The sequence below is a fragment of the Lathamus discolor genome, chromosome 3, assembly GCF_037157495.1.
Source record: "Lathamus discolor isolate bLatDis1 chromosome 3, bLatDis1.hap1, whole genome shotgun sequence".
Classification (NCBI taxonomy): Eukaryota; Metazoa; Chordata; class Aves; order Psittaciformes; family Psittacidae; genus Lathamus; species Lathamus discolor.
The window spans coordinates 29,981,717-29,995,342 of record NC_088886.1 but is presented as its reverse complement, the minus strand read 5'-3'; the positions used below and the strand labels follow the sequence as shown (position 1 = coordinate 29,995,342).

The following is a 13,626-nucleotide window of genomic DNA, read 5'->3' as shown; positions in this document are numbered from 1 at the left end:
AATAGCAGTGGAAAGCAGGAGTCCTTGGTCTTTTCCTCCTTGTTTCTTCTGAAATCCATTTTTGTTTTAAGTTCTTCTGGTGTAAATAATTTTAATGAAAAGGAGAAGATTGCTAGGGTAGAGTTTATCATGTGGAATATATGGGCTTAGATGGTTTCCTGAAATAGAGGAAACAGGTGAGCACAGCTCTGAGTGCCCTGGAGAAGCAGTGCCCAACCCTTTAAAATGAACATGAGTTGGCATCGTGCAAGAAGGCTGACCCAGTGCAGCTCTGCATGAGAGGGTTGGACTGTGGTGGTTCAGACATCGCACAGCCAGGTTGTATGAGGTGTTCAGTAGCTGGTGCAGCTGAACTGCAGGAAGGTGCTGGCATGAGGCTGAGCTGTGCCCTCTGTCTATGGGAGGTGCTCCAGGGCCAGGCCCCTTCCCTGCAGCACCTCTAAGGGGTGGGTGAGGAGGCCTCATGCTCCCCAATTCATTTTCCCAGAACTGTGATCCCAAGAGATGGAGAAGCACATGTTTGTGGAAGGGGAATAAAGGGCATGCTCAAGGTCATGATCCGTCCCATGGGGATGTCCAAATATTACAGGTCCAGCTCAGCAGAATGTTTATATTTGGCTGTAAATTAAGCTGATTCTTGGCTTGGATCAGGTCACCTGTTGCAAGGAATTTGTTCTATAAAGCATCTTTCTAAAAGTGCTGTGTGAAATGGTGCTTTTGGTGATTTTTGGGGTGATATGTCCAAGCTCCTGCCCTAGCTCGCAAGGACAGAGTTAGTTATCAGAGATGGTGTCTCTGGGAAAAAGGGTTCTTGGGGAAGTGAGGGCAGTGAGCCTGCAATGTTAGTAGTTACCTCCCCTCCTGAGCAGGGGAGAGGATGATCCTGTCCCAGCCTCAGGAGTGGGTGAAATTAGAGAAAGCTTTTCTTCTCTGAACTGGTAACTTGACAGCACCTGGTGGTACCATCTGCTGACAAGACTGGAGCTGCCGTGAGTCTGGACAGAGGTGTGAACATCCAGCACTGGTCCAACTCCTCCCTTGGTGCATGTTCTTTGAGGACCTAGCTGCTCCTGCCCCTTTTTGCCGTCTCTCTTGAGCTCATGTTTGTTCTGTGCTCCTGTTTTCTGCCTTCTTTGCAGCATTGATAAACATAAGCAGGTTTGAAAGAAAACCAGAAAGAAGAGGAAACACTGGCATTTGGTAGGGACCACCTGGGTCCCAGCCAGTCTCCTTTCAAAGGAAGGTTGCATGCAGGAATATATGTGTCTGCAGAGCTTTGTGCAGTCAAAAAGCTCTTTGTGCTTTTGGTCTTTATTGATGGGGCATCCTCTGAAGTTCTTGCTCAAAGTTTAGCTTCTGTGTCTCTTGCCCTTCTCCCCCTCACCTTCATCATGGTCCTGTAGAGCATCCTTACCCTCCTGTGCCTCTGTGTCCAGCCCATCAGGAGCTAGTACAGATACAGTTCCTAGCCCTGGTCATTCCCCCAGTCATTTGAATTACCCTGGTCCAATCTTTTCCCTGGTCTCTCCAGTGTGGTTTTGGCACAATAGTGCCCAGGACTGCCGTGATGAGCCTCTTCTCGGTCACGTTTCTGCTTGCGCCTCTGCCATCAGCATGGCGCTGACCATCGCCGAGACCTTGCGGCAGTGAACAGGAATCCCTCTGCTGACTCTAGTGGCATTAGAGGGGGTCCGTAATGCTTTGCAGACCAATTTTCTCTCTGTTGTTTTTCTAAACTCCCTGTTAGCCATTCCTGCTTCCCAGGTTTCCGTGTGTTTCAAATTATTTTCCCCAGAGGCATCGACAGCATTTTTCCAAATTGAATCTCATTTATTTTCTACCCAGGTTTCCAATCTCTCTGGGGCCCTTTGTATTATTTCTCAGTCCTCACTGCCGTGTACAATATATCCTAATTTAGTATCGTCTGTGAATTATATTACCATGCCCTTTAGTTCCTCTTCTATTTAATGAAGATATTTCCAAGAAAAAAAAAAAAATCTAAACTACGTTTTATTAAAATAGGAAGGTAGAATCTTAAAAACCCCTTTGTGGGTTTCCAATATGAATTCTGAATCTTTTTCAAAGAAATCCTCAGCATTTTAAAAAGAAATTAAAACCTTCAAAATATCGAAGTTGGTTGGTGTAAAAACTAATCCTTTTTTCAATTAGCTGAGACCTCTGTTGCCCGTACAGCGAGCTTTGTGTCGTGCAGCCTCTCTGACGGAGACACCATCTATGTATTTGTGACAGGTTTTTTCTAAGCCAGTACCAAACATATGTTTCAATTTCTCAATAAATTTGTTCCCTTTCCCTTCCTGACCTTTTCAGGTTTGCTCTCCATGGCTGTTCTAGCAAACATGTAAACTGTCAGGAATGATGCTGAAGCAGCATATTTTAATGCAAACTGTGCAGGCTTATTCATAGGAAGTGATTTTCAAATTCATAATCATGAATATTTGCACGGTAAGGTTGATTCTGTTGTGAGCTTTTTATTTATAAGCTGAGAAGCGCTGCCTGTTGGTGCCAGGCTAGGAGAACATCATGCCTGCGTGACGGGGAACGAGCCATGCTATGGAAGCTCTATGTCCTATCAAAACAGCTGAGATTTCTGACTACAAATAGCGAAATAGCACTGGCAGCCGGCAGTTTGCTGGAGATACGTGTCCTGAAATATTCGATGCATAATTTCTAGCAATGAGCAATTTCATGGAGACTATGATCTGCTTGTGAAGAGAAATAAGGTATAAATGGGATGAATAAATTGCACTCTGGAAATGGCTTGCTAGCTCTGGAGGACTTTTCTCTTTGAGCAGCATTGCAGCTTGCTGGTGTTGTCAGCCCTCTGTGTTGGTGGTTTGACCCCATCTGCAAACTAATGCTGGGGAGAAGCATCTTAAGTGCCCCGTACTTTGGCACACACTGACTGTACTAACCCGCTAACAGTCTGTCCCTGGCAGTGTGCTTGCTGGAGAGGCTTGGACCCCTTGGGTGGAGGTAGCCACACTGAGCAGGGCTTCAGGCCTTGCCAGCAATGATCAGGGGTCACTGCTGGGAAAATTCCTGCTCTGTTTTATCCTCAGAAACACATGGCTATCAGGATACATGTGAGTCAGGTTGGGTAGTGCTGTGCAACTTCCTTTCCCCCAGGGAGCAAGGAGGGCTGGTGTTGGAGCTTGCAAGCTGTCCCCCAGTGTCTTGGCTAACAAGCTTCACTGCCTAAGTTGCTCTGTGCCCTTTAGGTTGGTATTGCTTTGTTTCGGTGTTAAACAACAAGCCTTGCTCTCTGCAGATGCAGGGGCTTTCCCAGGCACAAGGAATCCCCAGCTCCTGGGGCTGTGCCATGATGTCCCTGCCACCTCTGAGAGGGATGCTCCGGGTGGGGCCACAGCTCACTGCTGGTGTGCAGCAGCTGTAGGAAATTAGGAGCCTTGGGGCTATTCTGGGAAACACCAAGGGAGATTCCCGAGGTTTCTGGAGCAGAAAACTGGCTCAGAGCTGCCTGCCTGCCTGCACACCAGGCAGGGCTCATGTGGAGCTGGGCACAAAGGGAAGGATCCCGCAGACAAAACAATGTGATCCTGCAAAAGCGATGCAGAGTTGGGGACCGCTGAGGCAAGTGATGGTGGGTCTGGCCCTGGTGCTCATGGACTGCAAGGTAGGCTCCAGATGGGATGACTGGGATGTTCCTTGTGCAGCACACTGCTGGGTATGCGGGGCCTGACAGCTGGTTTGGGGCATGGGATGTAGGGTGTCACACAGGATAGGCTGTCCCCTATATAGATAAAACTGTTGCATTGCCTCGGAGGGTTTCAAAGACAGTAAAGATAAAACCTTGTCCTGTTCACCATTACTTTGTGGAAACTTTAGCCCTTGGGACTTTTCTATCTCTCTTTCTGACTCTTACCTGCAGGGGGATGCCTGGCTTTAAAAAGTACTGCTCACCTTGTGAGCAGGGACATGGCTCCCTTTAATTTCACCTAAGCAGATGGGGACTAATTGCTTGGGGGGACTAATTGCTTGTCCCCCATGGAGCAAAAACCTTCCTGAAAGTGGGTGGGAAAGCCACGTCATGTTAGTGTTTGCATTGGGATTCCTACATGAGCGCAAATGGGTGTGAAAAACGCTGCATCCAGCTGCCTCCTTGGCAGCTTCAGGTCTGATGAAGCTGTGTTTCATTTTTATCTCGTGATGGCAAGGTCCACCTTTTGTCACCGAAACGGCTTTTCCTGTAAGTCCCGGTCATGATGGGAGGCTCCAGCTTGGTGGGAGGCGTTGTGCTACTTAAGCAAGTGTTTAGAGAGTGGCACATCCTCGGGGACAGCGGTGACTTTATCCCAGGGGGCAGACCCGGAGGTGTCCTCCCCCGCCTGCAGCATGAGCTGAATACCGAGTTCTCTAACCGAGCATCCTTCCTCCCCTTTATCGATAATTTTAATCGTTTTAATAACGTCCCCTTGCACGGATTGGATTACGATTAGAAAATGTCAGAGCCTTGTTATCATCTAATTAGAGTCACATTTCAGTGGAATGGAAAGGAAAATCTTCAAGCGCTGCCTTGCGCAGTGAAATGGGAAGAAAGTGATGATTTAAACCAGCTGCGGGCCGAGCCCCGACTGCGGTCCCGCCTGAGACACGGGGCACGGTGCAGGACAAGGCGATGGTCCCTGGTCAGAGCCCTCTGAAGCAATCAGTGCAAACTGCTCCCAGATCACTTTTGCAAAGCGAAAAACTCCAGCGTGGTCCAGTAAAAACAATCAGGCTGTCAAGTTTGCCAGCTAACAGCTGAGGAGGTCAGCGCAGCAACACAACACAAACCAAAATAAACACCACCTCGCTCTGCCAAAAAGCCTTTATCACTCTTCAGGGAGAAAGGGAGGCACTTTCAGATGGCTTTAACTTTTCCTTTTTTTTTTTTCCCTTGTTTGTTTTTGTATGCTTAAATGTGAGCGGAGAGCTAGGATCTCTTTCCGCCCATCCCCTAATGCCATTATGGCAGGCGAGGTACATGTGAGGTATTGTTCACTCAGGAGAACCTCTTTGTTTGCCTTTTTTGAGGAGGAGGAGGTTGGAAAGGCAGTGGGAGAGCGACTGTGCACAGCCCTTAACCCCTTGGAAGCTGCCTAGGGATTTGCTTTGGCTTAGCTTGTCCTCCAGCTTTTGCAGCACAACACAGAGAGCATCCCATCTGGGGAGTAGGACACATGGCTGTAGTCGGGGACAGGGCTGCCACCCTGCTGCCATGCTGGAGTATCCATGTTTGCGTGGGATCCATGGTAGCATGGTGCGTGGTGAAGGGGAGTCTTGGTCCCTCCAGGTTTAATGACCCCAAGCACTGCAGTAACGCACGAGTGATGCTGAAAAATGTTATTCTGTGTACAAAGAAGTTTTCACAAGCATCATGGTCGCTTCACACCCCAGCCAGCTGCAGGGAGGATGATGCACATGCTGGCCCCCAGTCCCTCCATGCAGAACCCCCTTTGGCAGCCACCGTGCTGGGATGCTGCCCACCCGCCTGCCCGAGGAGGTAATGTCTGGCAGCAAAGTAGGGCAGCCATTGGGGAGCCATAAAACGTGAACCCGCTGCAGCTGTGAGCCTGAACCCCAGCATGGGCAGCAGGAGCTGGGGTCTGTGGTCCTGCTGTCATCCCTATGGGATGGACAGGCTTGCCTGCACTTGCCCATTTCACAGGGTAGGGGGAGAATAACGGAGCATTTCCCTCAGAAGTGCCGGATCATGCCTCACCCCCTCTGTAGGAATGCACCCCTCGAGGCAGGAGCTTAGAAGCAGCAGTGTTTCGGGGCTTTGCTATGGGGTAGCAGCTCCTTAGTTTCCCCATGGGTTTGCCAACCTGAATGTCTCTTAGGGTCTGGGCTTAACAACCCACCTAAGGGCCACTAAATGTCTCCCCTTGTGATTCTTGCCTTCAGGGGCTCATGGAATAAGCAGGAGGATGGCAGCCACCTGCTTTTGCGGTGTTTGCCTGAGGCTTGCCAGCATTACACCAGCATTTCGTGCGGGGAACACCTGCCGTGCAGAGCAGGGACAGACTCCAGCACTGACCAGCTCCACATAATAAATAACAACAGTAAAACCAGTTATCGCCTAAATAGCACTTTACATCCTTGGGATGCTGTGAAACCCCAACTACTTAATCACAGCCGCTCTCTTGATGTTTACAGTGAACTGAAATTTTTGGACTCGGTGGAAAATGTATTTTCTGGTGCCAAGAGCTGGAGACAGGGCTGTGTCTGCAGCTCTGCTGGGGAGCAGGATGAGGCCACATCGGTGGCAATGTCCACCGGTACATCAGAGGGATTCTGAGCCAGCACCAGGCCCTGCCTTCCCCACACCACTGCTTCGTGGCTGCCTTCGAAACTCCAGACGTGGGGGACTTGCAATGCTAAGCGGGTGGATAGTTTCGCTGCGGCCAGGAGCCTGCCGCTGACAGTGATGGCGATCGAGAGTGGCACCGGGCAGCCCCCGCAGTGCTGGGAGCCAGCAGTGGCATTTCTGCCAGGCAGAGCTCCCCTCTTCCCAATTAGGGGCGCTGCTAATTTTAAACGAGCTGCCTCCGCCAAGCGGGAGCTCTTCAAAATATCATCCTGCCAAAGTGCCTTTGGTGGGAGCTGAGGGTCGAGCATGAAGCGCAGGCTCCGGTCCCTGACATTTCAGGGCAGGGAGAGCGGAACCTCTCTGCAAGCTGCGATGGGCAGATTTGGAAGAGGTGGATTTTCTTTGGATCAGTGTTACCCGTAGCTGGGGGAGGGAGAGGGAGGTTTCTGTAATCAAACTGAAAACCATCTCTGATTTCGTTTTAAAGCATGTTAAAACATTTCGTTTGACCTGATGCAAAGCGTTGCATCTCATTTTGTGTTTTAATTAATTTTGTGATCCTTTAGTTAGGCTAATTTCAAAGAAAAAATGTTTCTCTCAAAACTGGAAGTCAAAACATTTTGAAGATCATTTCTGCCTCTGAAATGCTGCTTAAAAGCATGAGACTCTCTAGAAACCCAGGTTAATTCCTGTCTTTACAGAGTTACCGAATGCCTTGGGAGTTAAACCTGAGAGTGCTTTAAAAAGGGCCCTTGTTTCTCAGGAAGGGAGTGCTGCTGCCGGTTATCCTGGGATGAAAGGGGAGAGGGTCTCCTCTCAGACTTTTTCTCCTGAAAAAATTCAAGGCGCTGGTAGGTGTGCAGTGTGCCTGTCACTGTACATGGACCCTGACCCTATCTGGACGGGGAAACTCCAGCAATGGCACAATCTCAGTGCCGAGTCACTACTCAGTACGAGGGCACAGCACAGGATCTGGGATAGAACCTCTTAGGACATTTCCTGCTGAAGAGGCTTTCGTCCCCTGTATTTCTTAGGGGCTGCAGTGGGCCATGAGTTTGTGGATGAGTCTACACAGAGAGCCTTCAGTTTGGTAGCTGGAGGGCTGAGCCTCTGGCAACTCCAGCTTCAAGCCCCATTAGCACTGCAGGTATCCAAGGTTGTCTGACAGTTCCTCATATCTTAGTTTTGCTTTGATTTATCGCCTTTGCCAGTCAATTAACAAAATAGAATAACAGACTTTAAAATACATACACGTTTACATAGTGTTATGGCCAGTATGGCCAGTGTTATGGCCATTGTGAGGTCCCGTGGGTTTCTCGGAGCCATCTGGGCACACCTGAGCTTGATGTATTCCTATGTGTAGAGGCAGAAAATATTCTTCAGAGAGAAGTGTTAAAAATCTCACTGGACTGCTGTAGCTGCAGCACAGGCCCAGGGAACAGATGCTCAGCTGCTGCTCTCATGCTGTCCCTTGGCACAAAAGAATCACCAATACCTCTGTGAAGGAGACCTTGAGACCACGCTGAGCCTTAAATGAGGGAACTGCTCATTTGCTGACCACTGGAAGAGCTTGTGCACAGCAGGACTTCACCAGAAGATTTGCCTGCCCTGTACAGGTAAGTCTGTGTTTGTCATCCTGGAATGCTGCTCCCTGCTCAGTGCTCTGCCAAGGCAGCTCCAGCCCCCTCGAGGCACTCCTGAAGCTTGTGGTGGGTCTCTTCTTCTCAGGCTTCAGGGACCAGTGACACCCACCTGCCCAATGCCCAAATAGAGAGAATGGGCTAACTTTATGGCACGGGCAGCGTGGCAGGGCCGTGTGAACGCACACCATCCCTCTGCATGCACAAAGCAGTGTTTTACTGAACATGCGCCCCTGGGTTGACTCAACTGGTGGGAGCGTGTTTCCCTGCCCCACTGACCTGCTCTGAGCCAGCCCCCAGAGGCTTTCCTCCACGTTGGTATTCCTGGGAGTGTTTCCTGTGCTCAGATGATTAGAAGTCAGCACTCACAGAACAAAACACTTTCCTTGAGGTGGCATTTGCATTTGAAAGCCAAGACGGTTGTTCCAGGGCCTTTGCTGGTTCACAAACTTCTGTAGTCTGCTGGCTCTGTGCTCTGATCCCAGCAACCTGCGTTTGGCTTGAAGCCATCCTTAATTGTCCTGTCTTGGGGTGGTTCGGGGAGCTTTCTAGCTCTGGCACAAATTACAGTGCTCGGAGGATGGCTGTAATTTCTGTCCTGCTGCCCCCAGTTCCTGGGAACTCTCCTGGCAATCAGCAAACGATGTGACTCACGCTCAAAGATGCCAGATCCGCTCCAGCCTAGCATGGTATTTTGATTAGTAAGGGGCTGGCATGAGCTGAGAGGTTCCTGCATGTGTGCCAGGCTGCCCGTGTTATTCCCCCACTGCACCAGGCTCTTCCTCACTGCTGTTAGCTTTGGGGGGAGTAGGAAATCGTACTGTGCTGGGGTGCACACTTGCAACTCTTTCTGCAGGACTGGGATGGTTCCCCATGGGCAGGTTTGGTCATGCAAGCAGGGCTTCAGTGGCACAGCATTATAACCCAGCCTGGCCCCTCGCTTCACTGCACATGGATTTTACAGCTGGAAGTGGGGCTTTGTTTACCTAGAAACTCGGGCAGCTTCGCAGGAGTGTGACTTAGGTCCCCAGATGTGTGGGTGAGATGGGAAATTGCATATGCTCACACCTATATATGCGTGTGCATGCTGGGATGTGCTTAGAAATGCATGCTTTTATCAGCTGCGCCTACTTCTGGAGATGCCTGGTTAATTTATCAACTGAGAAGCTCCATCTCGCTAAAAGTCTCATTTCCATATTCTTTCCAGATGGTCAAGATGCCACAGAGACAGTTTCTAAGTAAATAACTTGCTTCTTCACACAACCTACCATCAGCATCCCAACCAGATGCCCCAGATGGCTGGAGCGTCCAAGATGGTACCTGGGTCGTGAAGGAAAGCGCCGAGTTGCATGAATAATAGAAATGGTGCAGCTGCTGCATGATAGAGCAAATACTTTCCTTTTGCAGCTCCGGATCCAGGCTGAAGAACTGCTGGAAACCACAATGCAGCTTCCCCATGTGCGGGTCCATCAGAGCGGGCTGGTGCTCGGTGGCACTACGGATGGGGCAGAGGGGGCTGTGCTGGGGGCTGCTGCCTCTGCAGTGATGCACAGCTCCTGCTCCTGCACAGCACCGTTTTCATTTCACTGCTGCCTGATTGCAAGTTAAAACCAAAAGGTTAAAAACGTTTAATTATGCTGCTGCTTTCCCAGCAGATTAAACAAGAGGATAAATAGACTACAGCATGTTATTTTGGATTTGATCTTGTTTTTTAAACAAGGGGAGGGAGGCGGGAGGCTGCGGCTCCTTGGCAGCTGTCACACGTTTTGCTTTTGATGGTGTCAGTTGTGTCTGTTAAGAGGTGTTTCTCTTGCCACTGTCAGCATTTTCCGAGGGAGGCTGAATTCATTGATACAGTCTGTTTGCTGTCCACATATTCACAGTTCATGTGTTACATTTTACATAAAGTAAACTTAGCAAGGGGAAAACTAATTCTGCAATTCTTCAAAGCTAATGCACAGTAAATATATTCTGACACTGACAGGTATTTCTTATTAAATAGCTCTGAACTGCGGTACTAGGTTTTGCTTAAGTGGCATTATTCTCCCCGAGCAAAGACAGTTCATTTATTAGTCATTCTGAAAACCAAATAACAAATATTATTCTCTAAGCAAACTAAACAAACCATTTAAAAGGGGCCTGTCTGAAATGATTAAAGTACAGTGTCTGAAAAGCAGCTGACATTTTAGTGCCAAAATACCATATGGAGACTCAAGTGCTTTATTAACATCCTTTGACCTAAGCTGCAAAATCTCCCGACACCTTTGAGCGCGGTGGAGCAGCCTTCCTGTGTGCGAGGGAGAGCGCAGAGGCAAATCTTTCTGCCAGTTCTTAAGATGTCATTTTGGCACGCGGAAGAGCGAGGTGCAGTAATTGAGGGGCTGGATGCGAGCAGAGTTTTTGCTTTCTGCCAGAGATAGGCCATAAAATAATTCAGCGGAGCTGAAAGCGCGGGCTTGCCGTTTGCGCCATAAAAAATAAATACATTGTGTTTGTCTTGCCTTCTTAGAGCTCTCCCTCTTTCTCTTAGCTAAATATTTCCTTTCTTCTGAGCATCAGACATTATTTCTAGCTTTCAGGCATGCAAAATAAAAGAGTGTGTGCACTTACATGTATTTATTTATGGTCCATGTGGGGTTGTGTTTGTGTGTCCCTAGCTCTCCTCTGAAGATTTCCTTCACAAGCAGGAAAACAATTTTGTCCTGCAGGTCAGACAGAATAACTGATACCGCTGTTTACAGATCTCTGCTCACTGGAGAAGCTTGTTAAGCCACAGCTGGTTAAGGAGAAGGCTGCTCATCCATAGCAGGATGATAGAGATATGGGTAAGTGCTCGCATGGACGCAGCACCAGGCACTGATGGGAAGGGCCTCGTGAGCACCGGGGAGTCAGTGGATGCCAGGAGGAGATGCTCACCAAAGAAGCCGCTCGAATGACTTGTGAATTGTTCAGCCAATTGTTCTCAGACTGTTCTGCGCTCAGAATGCTTGGGATCAGACATAGGTTGGGGGTTTTAATATTTTTAAACAAATGCTTTTATTATTCATAAGGATTCATCAGATAGTGAGATTGAGTAAGATTTAGCCTGAGGTTTGTTCACAAAGCATCTCCTGCGAGCACGTCCTTGCTGGCTCTGAAGCAGGGCAGCTTGAATTGGCAAGGACGAAAATAATATAGAAGTTATGTGAGGATTTTAATAAAAAAGTAGCAGATACTGAGCTGATGTATGTTATTAACTTGCTTCTCTGGGATTAGGTAGGTCTGGGTAAATGAGGAGGTATTGGTCCAGGTTTACTTTCTTTCAGTGTTGTCCTAGTGACAGGAGATTACGTGCCATTGGGGATTAGCCTGATGACATTACATTACCAGGGTAACGATTTACATGCTGATGTCATTCAAGACATTTGGTCAGGCCCAGAGTTTCTGGCATGAGCTGACATTTCTTCCCTGTTAGCATCCCAGGGCTGCCAAGCCAAGCAGTGCATTCCCAGGCATGCTCTCCTCTCCCTGGCAGGGAGTGGGTGATCCCTGCAGCCATTCCCTCCTCACAGATGAGAGCACACAGATAAGCATGTTCATAGCTGGCACCAGCAAGCTATGAAAGCTAAGATACCAGGAGCATTCGAAGTTCCTCTATAGACAGATGAAATGGTTCGATATGATGCTTTAAATAGCTCCTTTTTGGAGAGAAAGAGACAGTGAGGGTCAAAAAGGCAGGTTGGCTGTAGCATTGATGTTGTGTAGTCATCACCAAGCAATGGTACGAACAGCGGATGCGTTTTGTACTTTCAAAGACATTACTGCCAATAACGTGTGTTAGGGAAAATGAAAGCTGATATGTTCTTGCAGCTCGGTAAGGGGGTGAAGTTGCCTGTGTGATATGGGTGGATATAATTGGGGTCTGGGGGAAACGCAGCAGAGCGGGCTCTGGAAAGCAGCCTGCATCCCTGGTCCCCCTGCCACCTTTCCATGGTGGGGCCAAGTCCCCGCAGCTGCGTTCCCTTGGTGCAGTTGGGAGGCAGGTTGCAGGTGAAGTTATGGCCTGTGCTGGTGAAAGGAGCTGGAACAACCGCAGCACCCACGAGCGCTGTGAAGGAACAACTTCGTTAATCTGACATCGAGAGCAAATGTTGCTAATGAGGAGCCCAGGCTTTGGTAACCATGGCAATTTATGTTCCTGAAAATGTGAAACAAAGTCAGAGAAGGGGCAAATCCTGCTCCCTTCTCTGCTCCTACGCAGTTTGCGACGCCGAGGAGCGCTGGAGGAGTACCATATCCAGCAGCAGCGAGGGGTGCGGGAAGCTGGTGAGCAGGAGCAGCTCAGAGAGGGAGATCATCCCCTTTCCCACTGCTCACAGGAGCCCATCCTGCTCCTGAAATGCTGCCCTCCCACCGCCAGGCTGAGCCCCCTTCAGTGTAATGCGGGGTGCAGGCTTTGGCCAGTGCCAGTATTGGTTTGGCCACGAAGCCTCGGGGAAAGGCAGCCTGCCGTCGCGCAGGCTGAGGCACCGCTGCCTCGTGCTGCGTGACCGCGTCTGCCAAGTGACAGTTCGCTGTTTGCTGCTCAGACTGTGTCTCCAGGGCCAGCTGGGTTCCCTATAAAGTTTTATGGAAAACATAAACCGGCATGTGGAAGCGTAGGGCAGACAGGGCTCGCTCCTCCTCCGAGAGGGGAAGAGCCCTGCCCTCTCTGAATTTTTCACAATGGAGAGAAAAATCCGGTGTTTGGGTATCCTGGCTGCTGTTCCAGCTGCAGAACCACTGCGAGCTCTACATATTTTTAGGGAACAAACAGAAATTCCAGCCCATGCAATTTTCAGCTCTCCGTACAGATACGAGAGCTAAATTTCAATGCACTGAGCCGAAAGCAAAGCCAGGGCTTGGGCCAGAAGCATCTTTTTCCAGGACAAGACCAGCCCCAGTTCAATGAGCACATGCTCCTGGGTGCCTCCCTGGGTGTGAGGGCATCCCACACAGGTACCCTCAGAGGAACCTTATCTATTCTCCCTGGGCAGCCTGGCTGCACTGCTGGTAGGCGAGGATCAGGTATAGAGAAGTGTTTCAGTTGATGAGGCCTTAGGGAAATGCACTGGTGAGCAAAAGTCTCTACAGCAAGGAGAGGTTTTGCCTTAATTAAACTGCAGAGGGTCCACTGGTGCGGAAACCTGACGAGGTGGGGGGGGATTATTCCATCTGGGGAATGTGGCAGGATGCTGTGAAGCTGTCGGGTCAGTTGGAGATGTCTGCCTGAGGTGGCAGCGAGCGCTGATGATGGCGGTGAGGAGCACAGGCAGAGCCACATGCTGTTGAGGAGCTCCAGGCAGAGACTAGGGGTATGCCTCAGCAAGGGGACAAGGCTGTTAGACAAGGCAGGGAAATTAAAACAGGCAAATAGTAAAAAATAGTAAAGCAACGCAAGTGACAACCTACGCATGTTTGTAAGTGGAGTGAAGCTTGGAGTGTAGATGCATTAGGATCCAAGAAAACAACCAAACCCCAAGGCTTTGACACAGCCGAGGTTTCCAACGCAAGGCAGGATGAGTATCAGCCACCTGCTGTTCTGCTGCTGCTATGCCTGTGTGTTACTTGGATTTCTCAAAGGGACCAGGAGCAGGGAGAGGTTTGCACAATGCAGGGATGTGCCCTGCTGCC

At 49.5% G+C, this 13,626-nt stretch overlaps 1 long non-coding RNA gene across 1 annotated transcript; it reads left to right on the top strand.

Moving 5' to 3' along the window:
• Nucleotides 1–4,099: 4,099 nt before the first annotated feature.
• On the top strand, nucleotides 4,100–9,654 carry LOC136011908 (uncharacterized). Its single transcript, XR_010611504.1, has 2 exons — nucleotides 4,100–7,950; nucleotides 9,182–9,654. It is a non-coding gene; the product is annotated as an uncharacterized LOC136011908 (long non-coding RNA).
• Nucleotides 9,655–13,626: the final 3,972 nt, after the last annotated feature.